At 49.8% G+C, this 16,985-nt stretch overlaps 1 protein-coding gene and 1 long non-coding RNA gene across 2 annotated transcripts in view; one reads left to right on the forward strand and one right to left on the reverse strand.

Annotated features, from left to right (window-relative positions):
- wscd2 (WSC domain containing 2) overlaps positions 1–605 on the reverse strand; it is a 25,191-nt gene extending 24,586 nt beyond the window's left edge. The window contains exon 1 of the mRNA XM_035436038.1: positions 1–605. This exon is cut by the window's left edge and continues 470 nt beyond it. The gene's annotated coding sequence lies outside the window, so the exon portion shown is untranslated.
- The window catches only part of LOC118237392, an 88,370-nt gene that overhangs the window by 26,824 nt on the left and 44,561 nt on the right, over positions 1–16,985 (forward strand). The window lies entirely within an intron of this gene.

The raw sequence follows: 16,985 nt of genomic DNA on the forward strand, positions 1-16,985 counted from the left end.
AGCGCCCCCACCCGCGAGGTCGCAGAGTCGCCCAAAAAGAAAAAGCGCTTCTCAAAACCGCCAAATACAAAAAAACAAAAAAAAAAGAGAAGTATTAAATAAATTTTTAAATATAGAGAGGGAAGAAGAAAAATCTCAGCGAAGGGACCGGTCTGTAAAAAAAATCAGGGGGCAACGAGGCAGGCCCGAGTCGCTCAAAAAAAGGTTTCTCAAAATTGAAAAACACAATAACAAAAAACAAAGAAGAAAAAAAAGAGAAAACAGTTAAATTCAAATCTTGAGGAAAAAAAAACAAATCTCAGAGAAGAGACCAGTCTGTGAACATCAGTAATTCTGAAAACGGGGGAGCGAGGCAGGCGCAAGTCGTCTCCGCGGCGACGCGGGCGGAGAGTGGGCGGAGCCTCGGGCTCGGGCGCAAGTCCGGCGTTCTGTCGCGCCGCTGCTCCCTCCGACGCCTCCTCAGGTTCCCGCCGGAAGGCCGGAAGACGGCGAGGACGGGGGCGCAGGGCGCACGGCGGCGGCGGTGCCGGGTAACGCGATCGCTCGCTGGCGCTTCAGCCGGCGAGCCCGGGGTCGCTGGGGCATCTTTCACACCCCCCTCCCCCTCCCCCTCCCTCCCACCCCCGACCCCCTGCCCCCGACCCCCGACCCTGCCTTCGTCCGCCTCGGAGCTCCAGGAGAGCGAGGCGCGCCGGTCTTTCCGGTCGGCGGTATCAAATCCTTCGGGCCTTCAAGAGGGGGGGGGGGGGCGACCGTTCCACAAAGCCGCCGCTGTTGAAGCCGGAAAAAGGCGTGTAATCCTCTCCACCTGAAAGCAAAAACCCAAAAAAGAAAACGAGTGCATTAGACTCCGCGGCCCTTCTGCCCCTGCGTACAGAGAGCCACTGCGGGAAAAAACAAAAACGAAAAAACCCTGCTAAAGCGCACCAAAGAGACAGTCCGTACACAAAGAGAGAGCAGAGAGCGGAGAGAGACAAACGGAAACAAACGGTTTTGTCAATACGGGGAAACCGTGAAAGCTACGGTAAACGTCTGCTCCGCTTCAGACGTTTTTTTAAAATTTATTTATTTTTTTTGTTCTACTGCAAAACACAGGACCGTGAGCTAGCCTATAGCAATCACTCTGAAACCCATAACCATTAATCAGTGTGCATCAAGCAAGCATTCGTTAAAAATGCCCAGCAATACTCTAATTACCTACTGCAGCATCCGGAAGGTATAATATGCTGAAATTTAAAATACTGCTGTTATCGTATCCTTTCATTTTTTTTTTAGTCATACGCTCAGTCCCAGACTCCTACATGAAGTTGTTGTGATGAGGTTTTGTCTGATACACAAAATGAAGGCTGATTTAGGATTAGGATTCACATTCATTTATTGTAAATCAGGTTCATTGGGTCAAGACACATCTGTACACTTCAATCTCTTCAACATTTCCCTTCAGCCCGAAACTAAACAGACTTTATCCCAAAAAGAGCCTGTCAAATTAAAAACGAACGGCTAATTACAAAATTGAGAATGTTACATAAAAATAATAGCCTCATTCATCCAAAGCACCGGTTCAAGTCAAAATCCCATTTTTCATAACTCTGTGTACGAAAATGATCTCCCCTCCTAAAGCTTAAATACCCATCAATTAAAGGAAAGCGGGGATTGTGTGGGTTTCGTACAAAAAGAACCACAGAAGTTCATGAGCATAATCCTATGATCCCATTCTCAGCTGTCAATCAACAGTTTGCGGTTTATAAGGCCTATCACAGATCCCTGCCTGTCTCAGCACATTTGTTAACCAAACACCCTGATTTATTATGAGAGGCTAATAATCCGATTTTAACGGATGTCCCATGTTAAGCACTTTTTAATCTCATTAACTTTTATGCTGTACAGCATTAACGTTCACGGCCTACCGGCCCCCCCTTATACTCCCTCCATCACTCTTTCAGTAAAAAAAAAAATGAGTGGGGATGTTCTTTTATACGCTCACTTCACACACACTCTCTTTATTTTTACTTTATCTTCGACTACAAACACGTAACTTGATTCCTTGAAGTGACTGCCGCAGGGTGCATCCAACTGGCGTGAAATCGGTTAAAATTCAAATTCAAACGTTTTCCCGCCAAAACGGAAGAGACGGAGTCCGACGGAGGCGAGCCGAGCCGCTCGATATTCCGCGTCCAGCTGAGGGGCAGCACTTCGCCCCCTGGCCAGCTCGAGGAGGGGACGCAGCTGTGTCGCTCTCTCACAGAATCCTTCGCTTCCCCCTCCTCCACCCCCCAGGGTAAAGACGGTGGGGTGGAGGAGGAGGAGGAGGGGGGGGGGGGGGGGAATAGGGGCCAGCCAACTCATCAATGAGCCATTACCGGTTGGGTCTGCCCTGTGTACCCCGAACCATCTGCTTTAGGTATTTTTTTCAACGCGGCCAGTTTCTAATGGACCTCTTATGGCCAATAAGAGGCCGGTTTATTGCCGAATGATTTGGATACGATTAGGCTCTCCCATCTTTAGTGCGCGCCCCCCTGAAATCACTGGGAAGGCACAGCCGTTCCCCAGCAAACGGCCCGGCGATCCGCGCCCCCCCCCATGCGCCGCCGACCCGTTTTATCGCCGGGGCACTTGGGCCGCCCCGCGTCGCCGTAAAACGCACGTGCGCTTTATTTTACCGTGCACGTGCGGCTCACGGAAAACCTCGGGGGGGTGGGGGTGGGGGGACCACAAATCAAAAAGCTTCCATTTCAGAGGGCACCAAAACGCAGAGAGAAAGAGAGAGAGAGAGAGAGAGAGAGAGAGGGAGAGAGAGGGAAAGAGAGAGGCAGAAAGAGAGCGAGAAAGAGTGGGGGAGAGAGAGAGAGAGAGACTGTGAAACCGAGTGACACTGAAAGAGAGAGAGAGAGAGGCACAGAGAGAAAGAGAGCGAGAGAGACTGTGAAGAGAATGACAGAGTGAGACTTAGAGAGAGGGGGAGAGGAAGTACAGAGAGACCAAGTGAGACCAAAAGAGAGAGAGGCAGAAAGAGAGCGAGAAAGAGAGAGAGAGAGAGGCAGAAAGAGAGCGAGAAAGAGAGAGAGAGAGAGAGAGAGAGAGGGAGGGAGAGAGGGAGGGAGAGAGAGAGAGAGAGAGAGCGAGAAAGAGGGAGAGAGAGAGGCAGAAAGAGAGCGAGAAAGAGAGAGAGAGAGAGGCAGAAAGAGAGCGAGAAAGAGGGAGAGAGAGAGGCAGAAAGAGAGCGAGAAAGAGAGAGAGAGAGAGAGAGGGAGGGAGAGAGAGAGAGAGAGAGAGAGGGAGGGAGAGAGGGAGAGAGAGAGAGAGAGCGTTCGCCCCAGCCCTTTCTCTCAGTCTGATCTAAGAGAGGCTTTGTCTGCAGGGGTGCAGCCCTGTTTCGGAACACCTCCATTGAAATGCGTAACGGATCCCGCTGCTGTGGCTGCGGCGGTGGAAATTTCCGGCATGTTCCGCTCCACTGGCCCCTGCGCCGGCCGGCCCGCTCCGGGAAGCCCCACAAAAAAGTCCCCCCCCCCAACCCCTCTCATGTTCAGGGGTCCCAGGCCCCCCGCGGTCGGCCAGATCGCTCGGAGACGGCCAAAAACCGCCAACCGCCGGTTTCAGCAGGGCCCTGGCTCTCCGGAGGCCGGGCGGGGTGACGACCGGCCAGCTTCTCGCGGCGTCCGTGCCTCACGTAATCCGAGTCAAACAGCGCCGCGGCTGGTTTTGCCCATCCCAACCGGAGGCAGAATTAGCTTTCCTGCTGAATGCTGCTTCACGTACTTTCCCGTAAGTCGTTGAGTTGGTGTTTAACTTCGGGTCGCTTGCCAGACAAACGCCGTGATTCAGAGGGACTGCTGTGTCACGGCAACCGTGGGAGGGAAGCGAATCGTTTCTGCGGGAGGGAAGTGAAATCTGTTTCTCGACAAGAAAGTGGCAGTTGTGAAAAGTTCTAAAAGTGGCAGTTGTCATGAGTTCTAAAAGTGGCAGTTGTCATGCACTGTGGTGCCACAGGTTATTGTGGTGGGCGTCTTGGCCGCTTGCCGAGCTGCTCTCGAGACCACACAGTCGCGCTCGCAGAAGCCACCCCTCACTTTCCGACACCCTCAAGGGGTGAATGCACACCTCTGTTACCGCGGAAACAAAATCGTAAAAGTAAAAATCTCTGAGATCGGTTTCAACTTCTGGCAGACTGCTTTCAGCAGTGAAACGGTGTTGCGCGCTGACGCCAGTCTTGTGTACCTCTACAACGTCACCACAGAGGTCATCACCAGAAAAGACCGACCAATCAAAGCCTCTATTTCCAGGTTGGCTATTAATGAGCACTTACCTCCTAGCAAACGCGAAAAGCAACGTACGTTTTAAATGCGAAATACAGGCTGTGCTCGTATTTCAGTTTGCTCGTATCGAGGTGTGAAGGTCTAAGTCAGTAACTACATGATGAAGCTAACTAAGATAAGCTAACTGTAATGACACTAAAAGATTCAAACGCTTTGGCTCGTGTTCATCAGTGAAATTATGTCGTATGCTGAGGGGGAGTCTTACATGCCCGACTCTACAGCTTCACCACACACGTACAGTCCTGTACAAGCTAATTATGCACAAGTTTTATTTTTATTTTTTTTGCATGAAACAGAATGAAAAAAATGACCACTGTGAGAAAGAGACACAGCGAGAACAGGGCAACTCAGTGACCAGATACAGGAGGGAAACGAGACAGAAATCCCAAGACTGCTTCTCACGAAATGATTGACTTATGTAAATTCACCGGCCGGGCGTCCGTTCTTTTTTTTTTCTTTTAATGCTGTTGGCTCTTTGTCAGCGGCGTCCAGCTCCAGAAGCATTTTTGTTGCATTTTACAGGCGTTTTGCTCAGCAGATGCGCTAATCCTGGGCGGCTTACAGAGTTTCCCCCACAATCCATTTATACGGCGGGATATTCGCCGGATCACCGCGGGTTAAGCACCGCGCTCGAGGACACGACGGCCGCGCCCGGACCGGCGAGCCGTTTCCCTGACCGGTTTACCGCCGCTGTGCCACGAAGCAGCCTTCAGCGAGCGATGCCACCCAAAGTACAAGGGGTGGGGGGGGGGGGTGGGTGTTCTTAGCCTCCCCGCGCGAGTCTCTTTCTCGTCGTCGCGTCCAAAAAAACCGTCCCCGGCCTCGATCAGCCGGCGCAGGCAGAACTGGGACACGGCGCGGGACGGAAAATTGCATTTTCGTCAGCTGTCGCCGGCGTGCGTCGAGTCCTTCTTTCGACGGGAGCGTCCTTCCTCCTTGCTTTCCTCTCGTTCTATTTTATCGCCACTCTGTTGTCAGCCTCGTAACAGAACATGCAGGTGCACGACGGTGAACGGAAGCAGAACGCAGCACTAGAGAAGTGAAAGCTATTCATACAGGTAGCGGCAGTTTGGTTTAAAAAAAAAAAAAAAACCACCAACAGAAGGCCTCTGTATTCTCTTACAAAACTGACCTCCATTTCATATCGATCGGATGCAATAAACAAGCCGAATGTCTTTCACCCCCAAGCTTTCAGGATGATACCCTTTCATTTGTCCTCTACTATAGGAAAACAAAAAAAAATGGTTTCCAAAGTTTGGCTTTATGGCCTTTAGGCCCAAGCTGGTGAAGATTTAGGTCCCAGGGCCACGGTAGGGGTGCAGGGATTCACCTTGCGCCCCGGGACGCGTCGCCCGTGATGGACAGGAGGAGCTAACCTTCCCGAAATTGCCTTTTTACTACAGCCGACACTGAGAGGCGGGACTGAAGAACAGGGCCACTGTGGGCCAGGCCCCTACAATCACAGCCAATGCACACGCACACGCACGCACGCACACATGCACACACACACACACACACACACACGCACACGCACACGCACGCACGCACGCACGCACGCACGCACGCACGCACATGCACACACACAAGCAAGCAGGCACGCATGCACCAAAGAACAGATCCACTGTAAGCCAGGCTGAGGCTATATAATCACAGCCAAAGGCCACACGCACACACGCACACACGCACGCATGCACACACACACGCATACGCATGCACACAAACAAGCACGTACACACACACGCACGCACACACGCACACATGCACACACACGCACACACACAAGCAAGCAGGCACGCATGCACCAAAGAACAGATCCACTGTAGGCCAGGCTGAGGCTATGTAATCACAGCCAAAGGCCACACGCACACTCACGCATGTACGCACACACGCCAAGCACACGCCAAGCACACACGCACACACATAAATATTCACAGAGGGAGACATTTCTTGGGGGCAAACTACACGTGTGAAGAGGTTACTACATGCCCGGCCCCATCGCTGCCGCCCCCCCCCCCCCCCCAGCCCCCCATGGCAGGCAGATGGCGCTGCAGGCCTCGCTCTGCTGGGAAACAGTCACATTCCAGACCGGTAACGGGGAAGCAGCAGAGAGGATTGTGGGAGCACATCTGGTGACAGATGGCGCGGGCGGGCAGGAGCGTGCGGCGTGACTCACTGGCGAGCGTGTCTGCAGAGGAGGACTGACACATCACAGAGAGAGTACAGAGAACACACGCACACACACACACTCACACGCACACATGCATACACGCACACACACATCTACACACACTCACAGACACACACACACACACACACGCTCACACACTCACAGACAGATGCACGCACGCACATGCTCACACTCACTTACAGACACACACACACACACACACAGACACACTCACAGACACACGCACACACACGCTCACACTCACAGACACACACGTGTGCACACAACACCCAAAGGCGCTGGAGTGCACAGACACAGCAGTCCTAGGAGTTAAAACGAAACGAAACGAAACCCCGCTCGTGTTCATCCGTCTTGTCAGAACAGGTAGAGGGAGAATGACAAAGCACTCTGAATAAACAGCCCCTCCAGACGGCCGCTTAATGGCATTTCCAATTCACAGGTTCAGCAAATAACCAGGAAAAAGAAAAACAACACACCTCCTCACCAGCCAGCGAACCAGGTTCTGAGGAAGAGGCATTCCGCTCCAACGAGAAACACTTTGCTCCGAGATGGGCATAGAACCCCCCACTCCAACGCCCCCCCCGCCCCCCCCGGCGCGGTGACCCGCAGGCTACCGCGCGCAGACGATACCGCTATCGAGATCTGGCAGCCATGTCGCGGCCGATCCGGCCGCTCTGACAGGACGGGCCAAAAAGTTTGCCGATTGGCCATTAATTCACATCCATATTAAATGAGCCGGCAAATATTTAATCAGAGCGGCTCCTGGAGGTCGGGGTGGGGGTGGGGGTGGGTGGGTGGGGGGGCTGGTGGGGGGGGGGGGGATGTCAAAGTTAATCATCGCGCGGGCGGCTGCACTCCAAGATATATCTCACGTACGAGGGTGACAGGGCCTCCATAAATATACTTTATCTGTCACAGGGCACTTCAGCGCCTCTACAGCACCTCCCAGCACCTCCAAAGCACCTCCCATCGCGGTTCAGCCAGAGACTGTAGAAAAAGTACGGACCAAGTCCACTGTGATGTCACCCATTGACTCTGCACGGGCTTGGTGACAAGCATTTTGAAGCCCAGGAAGTGCAGTTTGTGGGCGCTGCCATTTTGGACAAATTGGAGCCAGAGACTGTGCAGTAGGGAAAAAGGGGGGGGGCCCTTATATGGGCATGAGGTCCGGGCGTCCACTAAAGGTGTGAGATACAATGACTCGGCAGTGACGCAAATCGGTTTCCTGATTCATCCACAAAGACATCACAACCATGTCCAAATAACACAATAACTTAACAAATTGGAGTTGAAGGATAAAAAACACCTATCACGGCTACATTTTTTTGCGGACAAAAAATGGACCTCATATAAATTGAAACGGGTGAGAATAATTACAACTGCCCTTCATCGTCTACACGAATCCAAGCCAATCTTGACGTTTGCCAGAACTAATTTACAAGGGTTTTCGTAAAATGTCATATCTACAAAAAAAAAATGATGATAAAAAACCAGGAAAAGAGGTCAAGGACTGTGCTGAAAGGGTATCTAAATTTATAGGGCTTTTATAATCTTTTCATGAGTGTCTGTGCATAACTGTGTCAAGCCAAAATTCGAAAAAATTCAAAAAAATTATTCATTCAGAAACGAATTTCATTGTGCCAATCTATATTTTACTCTTAATTGGGACATTGCCAAAGAATAAGAACACAAAAAGATATCTGTGGGACAATACAAGTTCCATTAATTACCACTGTGGTAAAAGGCCCTTTTGTGTCCCTCTATGTTTTCCTTTTTCTCTGAATATATGCAGTTTCTAGTCATCCTGTCTTTCCTGCCAGCCCTAAAATAACCTTGTCTGACTTTCCGACTTATTGCCTGAAACGGACAACAGATTCCGTGGAAAACGAAGGCTCTTCAATCAGCGAGAAAAGCACTCCGTTTCAATAACAAAAACCCAGCCGTATCACATTTAACTGATTTACCCCTCCCTGCCTCCTCCCTCTCTCCCTCCCTCCCTCCCTCCCTTCTTCCCGCCATCCCTCCCCTGTTACCTGACGCTAATTTCTCTCTGATTGCTTTCCGCCGCGGTCGGACCGCCGCCGCATGCCGTACGGAAATTGGCGGAAAACAAGGCGCCCGTTGAGAAGCGCGTGCAGTTAGGGACCGGGGGAAAAGAGCAAGTCCTGCCTTTTTTTTTTACCGACACTTTAAAAGGAGGCCTTCTGGACCCAGACCAAGCGACTGAACACAAACAGTGATCAGCACTTGTAGTGAGGCTGACAGGACTTGCTGGGCCCTTTACCCTGTGAGACCCAGAGTTATAACCACAGAGTCAGTTACTGGGGAAAAAAAAACAAAAAAACCCTGATGCCGGATTTTTAAGATGACACTCCTCAAACCTGTCATGATGCCAAATTCAAGACCATTAAAGCTTCCGTTGATACCCTATAAGGGTTTCTATAAAATATTTTCAGTGATGTTTATTCTTATTAAGAGATGACGTCTTTGGCCCCTGGCTCCAGGAAGCTCAACAGGACGTGGCTGGTGAAAGCCTTTTATTTCCTGTTTGTGACGTAATTATCGATCATGTGACCCCTGAATCTGTCTTTTTTTTAAAAGCACAAATATTCAGATAACCGTGGCGACATGCAGAGGTGGAAAGTTCAGGCAGGAAAGGTCAGCCATGCGCCATGTGTTTCTCCCACCCATGAACTCAGCCAGCTGATTTCACTAATTAGTTCCACCTCCTGGCTGAATAACTGTGCTAATTAGCAAATCCAGGAGGTTGGAATAAAAATACGAGAGAGGACTTTTACTTTCTGAACCCTTATTTTCCCCCTCTGGCAATAAGCCATTATATAAAAGTCAATGCAACGTTTGCTTTTCAATTTTTGGCTAATAGTTCAAAAATCCACACTGTAGAGTGCATTGTTACACAAAACCACATTAAATAAAACATACACACTATTGACCACCATCATACTCCACATAATATTCTTTTAGTTTTTTTTTTTTTACATGCTCACATTTGTACCACAACGCAACTCAAACTTTTCATTTTTGACACATTTCAGACAACGTGGGGTTTGGCTGCACCCCTAAAATGATACGCACGTCGGCTGTATCGCGATAAGCACGTCACCATACTATCTCAATTCAATTCAATAAACTTTACTAAGCCCCAAGAGGCAATTATTTGCTGGGCATATAAACTACATTACAGGCATTTAGCAGACACATTTATCCGGAGCGACTTACACATTGCATCCATTCTTACAGCTATATATACTTACAGCTAGGATATACACTGGAGCAATGCAGGTTAAGTAACTTCCTCAAGGGTTGAGCAACAGCAGCGTCGCGCCCGGGGAATCGAACCGGTGACCTTTAGTACACAAGGCCACTTCCTTACCCATTACACTGCTCTGTAACCAGCCCAACCGCACCGCTACGTTAGCACTAAATGGGTTTCGCTTCCGCGCGCTAGCCCGTTCTCCCCCTGCTTAGAGACCGGTAGCTTTAAATTACATTACATTACAGGCATTTGGCAGACGCTCTTATCCAGAGCGACGTACAACAAAGTGTAGAACCATAACCAGGAACAAGTGTGTCGAAAACCCTAGAGAGAAGTGCTGTTCCAAGTGTCGGGAACAACCGCATAGTTTAACTTGGACCCTGTAGGTTAAAGTGATTAACACTAACACAAACGAGAACAGCGACAACGCAGTCTATGCAAAAATACAAGCAGTAGTTAAAACACGAGCGCATTAACTAAGTCAACTACGAAACAGCTACCTAGTTACAACCCGAAGCTTACAGTCAATTTAGAGATTACAGGGAGGTAGGGAGGGATGGGGAGAGGTGCAGCCTGAAGAGGTGAGTCTTCAGTTGTCGCTTGAAGTGGGTCAGGGTCTCAGCTGTTCTGACCTCCACGGGGAGGTCATTCCACCATCGCGGGGCCAGAACAGACAGGAGACGTGTTCGGGAAGCGCAGGTGCGAAGAGGGGGAGGTGCCAGGCGTCCTGAGGTAGTGGAACGGAAGGGGTCTGGGCTGGCATGTAGGGTTTGAAGATCTTGTGGCGGTATGCTGGGGCTGATCCCTTGACTGCCTGGTATGCTAGGACCAAAGTTTTACATTCGATGCGAGCCATAACAGGCAGCCAGCGGCTTCCTGCACCGTGGGACCTCCGTGAACACGGAGTACAGATGCGCCGGGGTAGCCTGCCACACAAAATCTCACCCAGCATTAGCCCCCCTCTCCACCGCACTCCTCCCCTCTATAATTACCTTCCGTCAGTGTTCAGCAGTGCGTTGGTACGAGAGGCAAACGTTGAGGGAAAGCCGCTGAGCGGAGGACTGAAAAATTCGCCTCGACGGTACGGAATTATTTTTTAAAAATGCAGACGACAGGATAAAATATGGAAGTTTCGCCACGGTCACATGCATGGTGTAACAGGACCATATTTCACCGTGATAAGAGTAAATTTGATAAGAGTTTTTGAAAATGGCTGCCGTTTTTTTTTTTTTTGTGCGTGCGTGCGTGTCAGACAGAGCGCCATAATCTCACAAGAGGGGTTCCGTCGAGAGGGGCGTGGCCGTATTCAGAGCTCACGGGCGCAATCCGAATTGTCGAGAGTTCCGGCTGCGGGGGGGCTGGCCGAGGCACCTGTTATTTTCCGAGCCGACTCGTTACCGTAGGCGCGCCCGTTAGCTAAGGGCGTGAGTGCGCCCCCGCGTGTCAGTAGGGGGCGCTAGCGGGACACTGGACGCCGTGATTGGATGTTGAGCGGCCGCACGTACCAAAACGGTGTGTGCACCCCCCCCCCCCCCCCCGTAATAATTCCCAATTCACTTAATCGCTCCCCACCCCCCCCCCCCCCCCCCCCCCCCCACTTGCCCTCGTCGTGCTGACAGAACCATCTTGAGTGAAATCGAAGCCTTTGATCCAAGCTGTGCTGGCGGTGTTTGGCAGCCATGATGTTTTGCGCTATTTTGAGTGTGTGTGTGCGTGCGTGTGTGTGCGTGCGTGTGTGTGTGTGTGTGTGTGTGGGTGTATGTGTGTGTGCTTGTCTGTGTGCATGTGCGTTTGTGTGCTTGTCTGTGTGCATGTGCGTGTGTGTGCGTGCGTGCGTGTGTGTGCAGGTTGTGTGAACATTTGTTGTGCGCAACTCCAGAGTCACACAACACACTGGCGTATCAAGCCGAGGAGTGGAACTGTTATTTCAAACAAAATGACCCCTGCATGTGGATTTTTGCCTTATTTACTTCTTCACTTTATTGAAACATTCCCCTGGAAACACTGACACCCAATTTGAAAGAAAGTTTAAAAAATTGCATCTTAATACGGTGCGGTCGTCTGCGTAACCGTACTGCCACAGATGGCCGAGCTGAACCCAGGAGAGCCAGAGTTTTTACAAAAGGCTTCTGCAAACTGCCCAGCAGGACCCTTGGAAAGACAGGGACCACTCTTCCCCCCCGCAACCTGGCAACCACAGCCATTCCGACACAGTGGGGGGTTTCGGGCCAATCCCTGCCAGCCATTTTAATTAGGGAGAAATATCCGAAAACCAGGGTTTTGCTGGCAACTGCCCGCTGCCAAGTTCAATTAATTACTGGTGCACACTCGATGGTTCTGGCACCGCGTCCCGTTCACCCAGTGCCAGAACCCGAGAGGGGCAGAGACGCCCCCCCCCCCACCCCCCCCCCCCCCCCCGCGGCAGGTTCTCCATGGTTCTTCCATTGTTTTCTCTTTCCACTTTTGTGAAGCCATTTTGTGGACAAAATGGTTTCAAAAATCCCACCTTTGACCCAGGCCTGCAGTTCCGCACTATATATTATAATACACTGGAGCCAACAACCCTTCAAAAAACCTCAAGAGAAGCAGAGCATTTATGTAAATATCTTCTGTACCGTACATCCATGGCAAGCACTGGTGTACGTTATATGATAATATATGGTAGCCTATGCGAGATTTTCACATATAAAAGCTACTTCCACAAAAAAAATGTATTTATGTAAATATAGCTCCTATAGATGTACTACTGTAACTGTTCTTTTTCATATATATAAACTGAAATTTCAGTTTATATTGATTTAAAGCACAGTGAGATGGATTATGCGGTATATATTTAACTGGTTACCGTATTTCCCACACATCGCACCTGAAGGCGTCCAGCTGTTTGCGCTGTGCCATTTCAAGCCGGCACTTCCATCCACAGTGAATCAAAGCGATTACATTATTACCCACAATCCACTTTTATACAGCTGGAAGTTTACCGAAGCGTGTTCGGCTTAAGCACCTCACTCGAGGGTACGACAGCGGCGCCCGCCCGCCGACAGTCGAACCCGCAGCCTTTGAGTTACGGGCCCATTTCGCTAACCGCTGGGACCCTGGGCTCGACGAAACTAGGGGCTCTGCCTAGATTGGACGTGTACGCCGTGCTCGACAGAGATCCGTCTACCGCTCAAACATCCGCGTTTATCCTCCAGATCGAGTTTCACAGCTTAACCTGTTTTTTTTTGTTTGTTGTTGTTGTTGTTGTTGCTGCAAACAATCTTTCAAAATACCCAGCTAAACACCGAACGCTCCCGCAGCCTCGCTACAACGTTCTGTCGACGTTGCAACGTTGCCGCAACGTGGCAGCAACGCTGCGAGAACGTTCTTTGTTAGCTGGGCCGCAAACCTGCAACCTGTCATCTCGCAATGTGACACAGCGGCAATGCCCCACCTGGGCATCAAAGCGCCGATACCGCTTCCCCCCCCCCTAACCCCCCCCCCCCCCGCCTACCCATAATTCCACGCTTCCGCCTAATTCACGCTGCCGAGCACGATGTGGACACGCAGCAGATGGCGCGCCTCGAAACGGGGGAGACTCTGGGGCTGTTTGTTTCCGTGCCGCGGAACTGACAGCCCAGACGCGCGGCGGCACCCCGGCGACATCAGGATGTCTCGCGCAGACGACGCCGCAATCGGTCCGTGTGCATCGTGTGGAGTGTGACATAATTGCGCTGAGGAAGACTGCTAACGAGGCGAATGTTAACCACAGACGGATGTCAGAGGAGAGATCAACACGTCCGCAAACTGTGGCGATCGCTGCTAGCGCCCTCAGCGTTTCAAATGGCCGTTTTCCATCCGCCCCGCAGCGACTTCCTAGCGCTCTGTTCGGCTTCGGATATCCACAGAGATCCCACGGCTTCCACGATTGGATTTACATTTTCAAGAGAGCGGACCTTCGTACGACACGTACGCAGCGTTAAAAATAGGCACATTTACCGAGAGATCACTTTTTCACGTTTTAGCGATGAATAGGCTATTTATAACATTGTGCCTATTTCTCTAATGCGCACTCCTACAGAAATACTGGAGAATTAATTGGCTGCATTAGCATAAAATATTCAGTGCATTCATGAATGTACTGACACATTCACATCCTCACTGAAACACTTCACGATGCTCTTACATAATCTCATTACAAGTTTGGCTTCTCTTCACAAACTTCAGCCACAATTCCTGAACCATTGTGCAGTGCTTGTGACATCATAGTTCACATGTCCTTTCCCAGCATGCTTGGCACACATTGTATACATGGTTGACAGTTCAAGCTAAATGTAGCCTGCCCACATTCCAGATTGCATCCACTTCGCATTAGGTATATCAAAAAATAAATTATCGGCCAATGCAATTTATTATTTATTAATTAAGGCAGCCACTGGAAGCACACCACTGCCCATCTGAGAGACAGAGAAGGCGTCCCTCATTCTTCTGAAATAACACATTGGAAGAACAAATATTTAAGAAGTAGTGCTATGGTGATATTTTCGTTAAATACCCCAGGCAAACGCGAGGCATTAATGCTAGAGGTAGCTCCTGCTATGACCAAACCAGGTCCATTCCTGTTGCCAGTGCATCAGCCATTCCACGGTAGTGCAACAGTAAATAGTGTTTTTTCATTTCATCCTGTTTGCATACAGTTCCGTGCCGTCTCTCCAGGGGCCCGTGGCAAACCTTTTAATTAACCGTTGCTCCTTTGCTGATTGCGTTCCTTTGAATTTAAGACGTTGACACCAGCCTTCATTTCGCAGGAATCATTCCCTTTTCATTCTTCCTGGAAAATTACAGAGCCGGGGGGAGCCGGGGGTGGAACCGTAAAGTCATGACATATTCATGGAGTGCACTTACAGGGCTCTAGATGTCTGGGAAAGCTCCGCTCGCTTGTTTTTCGATGACAGGTTGAGTCCACCCCGGTGGGACGGACGTGAATAGTAATTGAAACGGCAAGCGGCACAGCCATGGGTATCCAGTATCCTTTCCTGACAAACAGGAGCGCGGGCGGCTCAGAAAGCTACCGCCGTGGATCGAGAGCCATTTACCGCGGGATGTGAGCGCCTAACCACTTTAGAAAGAGACAAGGGAGGAGAGGAGAGAGGAGAGAGGGGAGAGACTTTGAAGTCTTTCGGGCTGAGCAAAGGTGCTGTCGCACCGTCTGTCAACTGAATGGGCGCCAGAGACAAAATGGCTGACGGGATCCTGTCTGACGCACGAAGCGGATTTTGAAAAACAAGACACGCGTACTCACACGGCCTGGCCCTGTTCCTGACATCCATGGAACGCCACAACAGTTTCTTTATTGATAACATCTCTTAACATGACATGACATGACATGACATAAGGAGGAGAACAGGCCGTTCAGCCCAGCAATGTTCGCCATTTTCCTATGACTAAAGTGCACCTAGTGCTCGGGTTACCTACAAACTAGATAGTATCCAGCACCATATCAAGCGTGGTCTTAAAAACATTACATTACATTACAGGCATTTGGCAGACGCTCTTATCCAGAGCGACGTACAACAAAGTGTATAACCATAACCAGGAACAAGTATGACGAAACCCCTAGAGAGAAGTACCGGTCCAAGCGCAGGGAACAACCGCATAGTTCAACTTGGACCCTGAAGGTTAAACTGATTAACACTAAAAACCCCAGAGTTTTAATATATTTAATATTTTTTCTACAGCCTGTGGCTTAGAACCTGAAACTTGCTACTTACAAGCCAGTTCCTGTAACATTACTGCACGTAACACTTCCACTATTAGATAGATACAAATGGCCGCATGACTTATTAAAAATAAATCAGTAATACAATACAAACACGAGACCGAAGATTTCGCTGAGTGCAGTTTTTGGCAAAGTTGAAAGCCAAACGGACACTATGGTCAAGGTGCCCCCATTGAAAGCTATTTCAGCGTCTGGTATTGGTTCACAGCAAGCCTCGCAATGCTCCGTGAAACGTCATGTGCGTTGGCGAGCTTGTTTCGGAAGGTGTGAAGGGATTGTATAAACAGGGGGTCTAAAAATAACTTCATATCCATGCCCTTGGTGCACTGTGCATTGCTGAGTGAAACCTATAGGAGGGCATGCATTTGAGCATATGCTACCATGGAAACTTACTAATGTGTAAGTGAGAATGTGAGAAAGACAGGGGGAAAAAAATTATGAAAGTTTTCCTTTGATTGTAACGAGTTCCCTATAGCAAAGGAGCTCAATCTAAAAAAAAAAAAAAGATTAAAAAAAAGAAAACAGCAGTTGGCTCTCCTGTACCTCGGCTGAGGGTGACAGTCCCAGTTCAGCACGATTACTCTTTGCAGAACAAAACGCTCTGGAATCCCATTTTGTCTTTGTTCCAGGCTCTCTCTGACAGAACAGAGGTGATAAATAAAAGCCTTCAGTTCCCTCAGATATCTCCTGGCCACGGGGAAACAGGGATGGGGGGGGCGGGGGGGTAAAGAGGACCCATTGACACCCACACAGCTACCCTTTCACCGTCTCCAAACACAGTGTCGTTCAGTCCCGATCATTTAGGCTACCAGGGGCCTCCCCGTGAGCACAGATTCCGCCCAGTTCCAATCCCCCCGCCTCGACCAAGCGATTGACAGAAGGGGAAGGAGAGGAAAAAAAAAAAGAAAAGTAAAACAATCGAGTGAATTGGCCTCTTCTACACAGCCGCCTGAAAGAAGTAATTATCTGCAGAGCTGGTCGTACGCGGAAGCCTCTTCAATGGGGTATCAAATGATGTCTGCCACTCCACTCGCGAGCAAACGCAACAAAAACTCATTCAAAGTCCGGCGGAATAAACTACGTTTCCCAGAGCGCAGCACGGCTTTTCCTGCTTGGATGTCACACACAGATGGAAAAACCCATCCCGCCTTTTTTTTTTTCTTGTTTTTTTCCCCTCAGCAATTTTAGCTTAACATGTTTTCAAACAAAAATATAATTTGAAAGCAAAGTACCAATGTCTTACACCAAGATGTCTTGTCATCTGTTTTAAAATATTATCTGCCAATAAATCTCCCTCGTTTATGTATTGAGCCTCTCTATTTGACATGCATGTTATGTAACCAGGGCAACCCCATGTGTGTTTGTTTGACGCGCTCAAATTAATCAGCTATATTTAAGACGCTGCGGGGTGATGCGGTGTCATGTGACGCCTCTTTGCACCTCCAA

This window comes from Anguilla anguilla, chromosome 10 (genome assembly GCF_013347855.1).
Source record: "Anguilla anguilla isolate fAngAng1 chromosome 10, fAngAng1.pri, whole genome shotgun sequence".
NCBI lineage: Eukaryota > Metazoa > Chordata > Actinopteri > Anguilliformes > Anguillidae > Anguilla > Anguilla anguilla.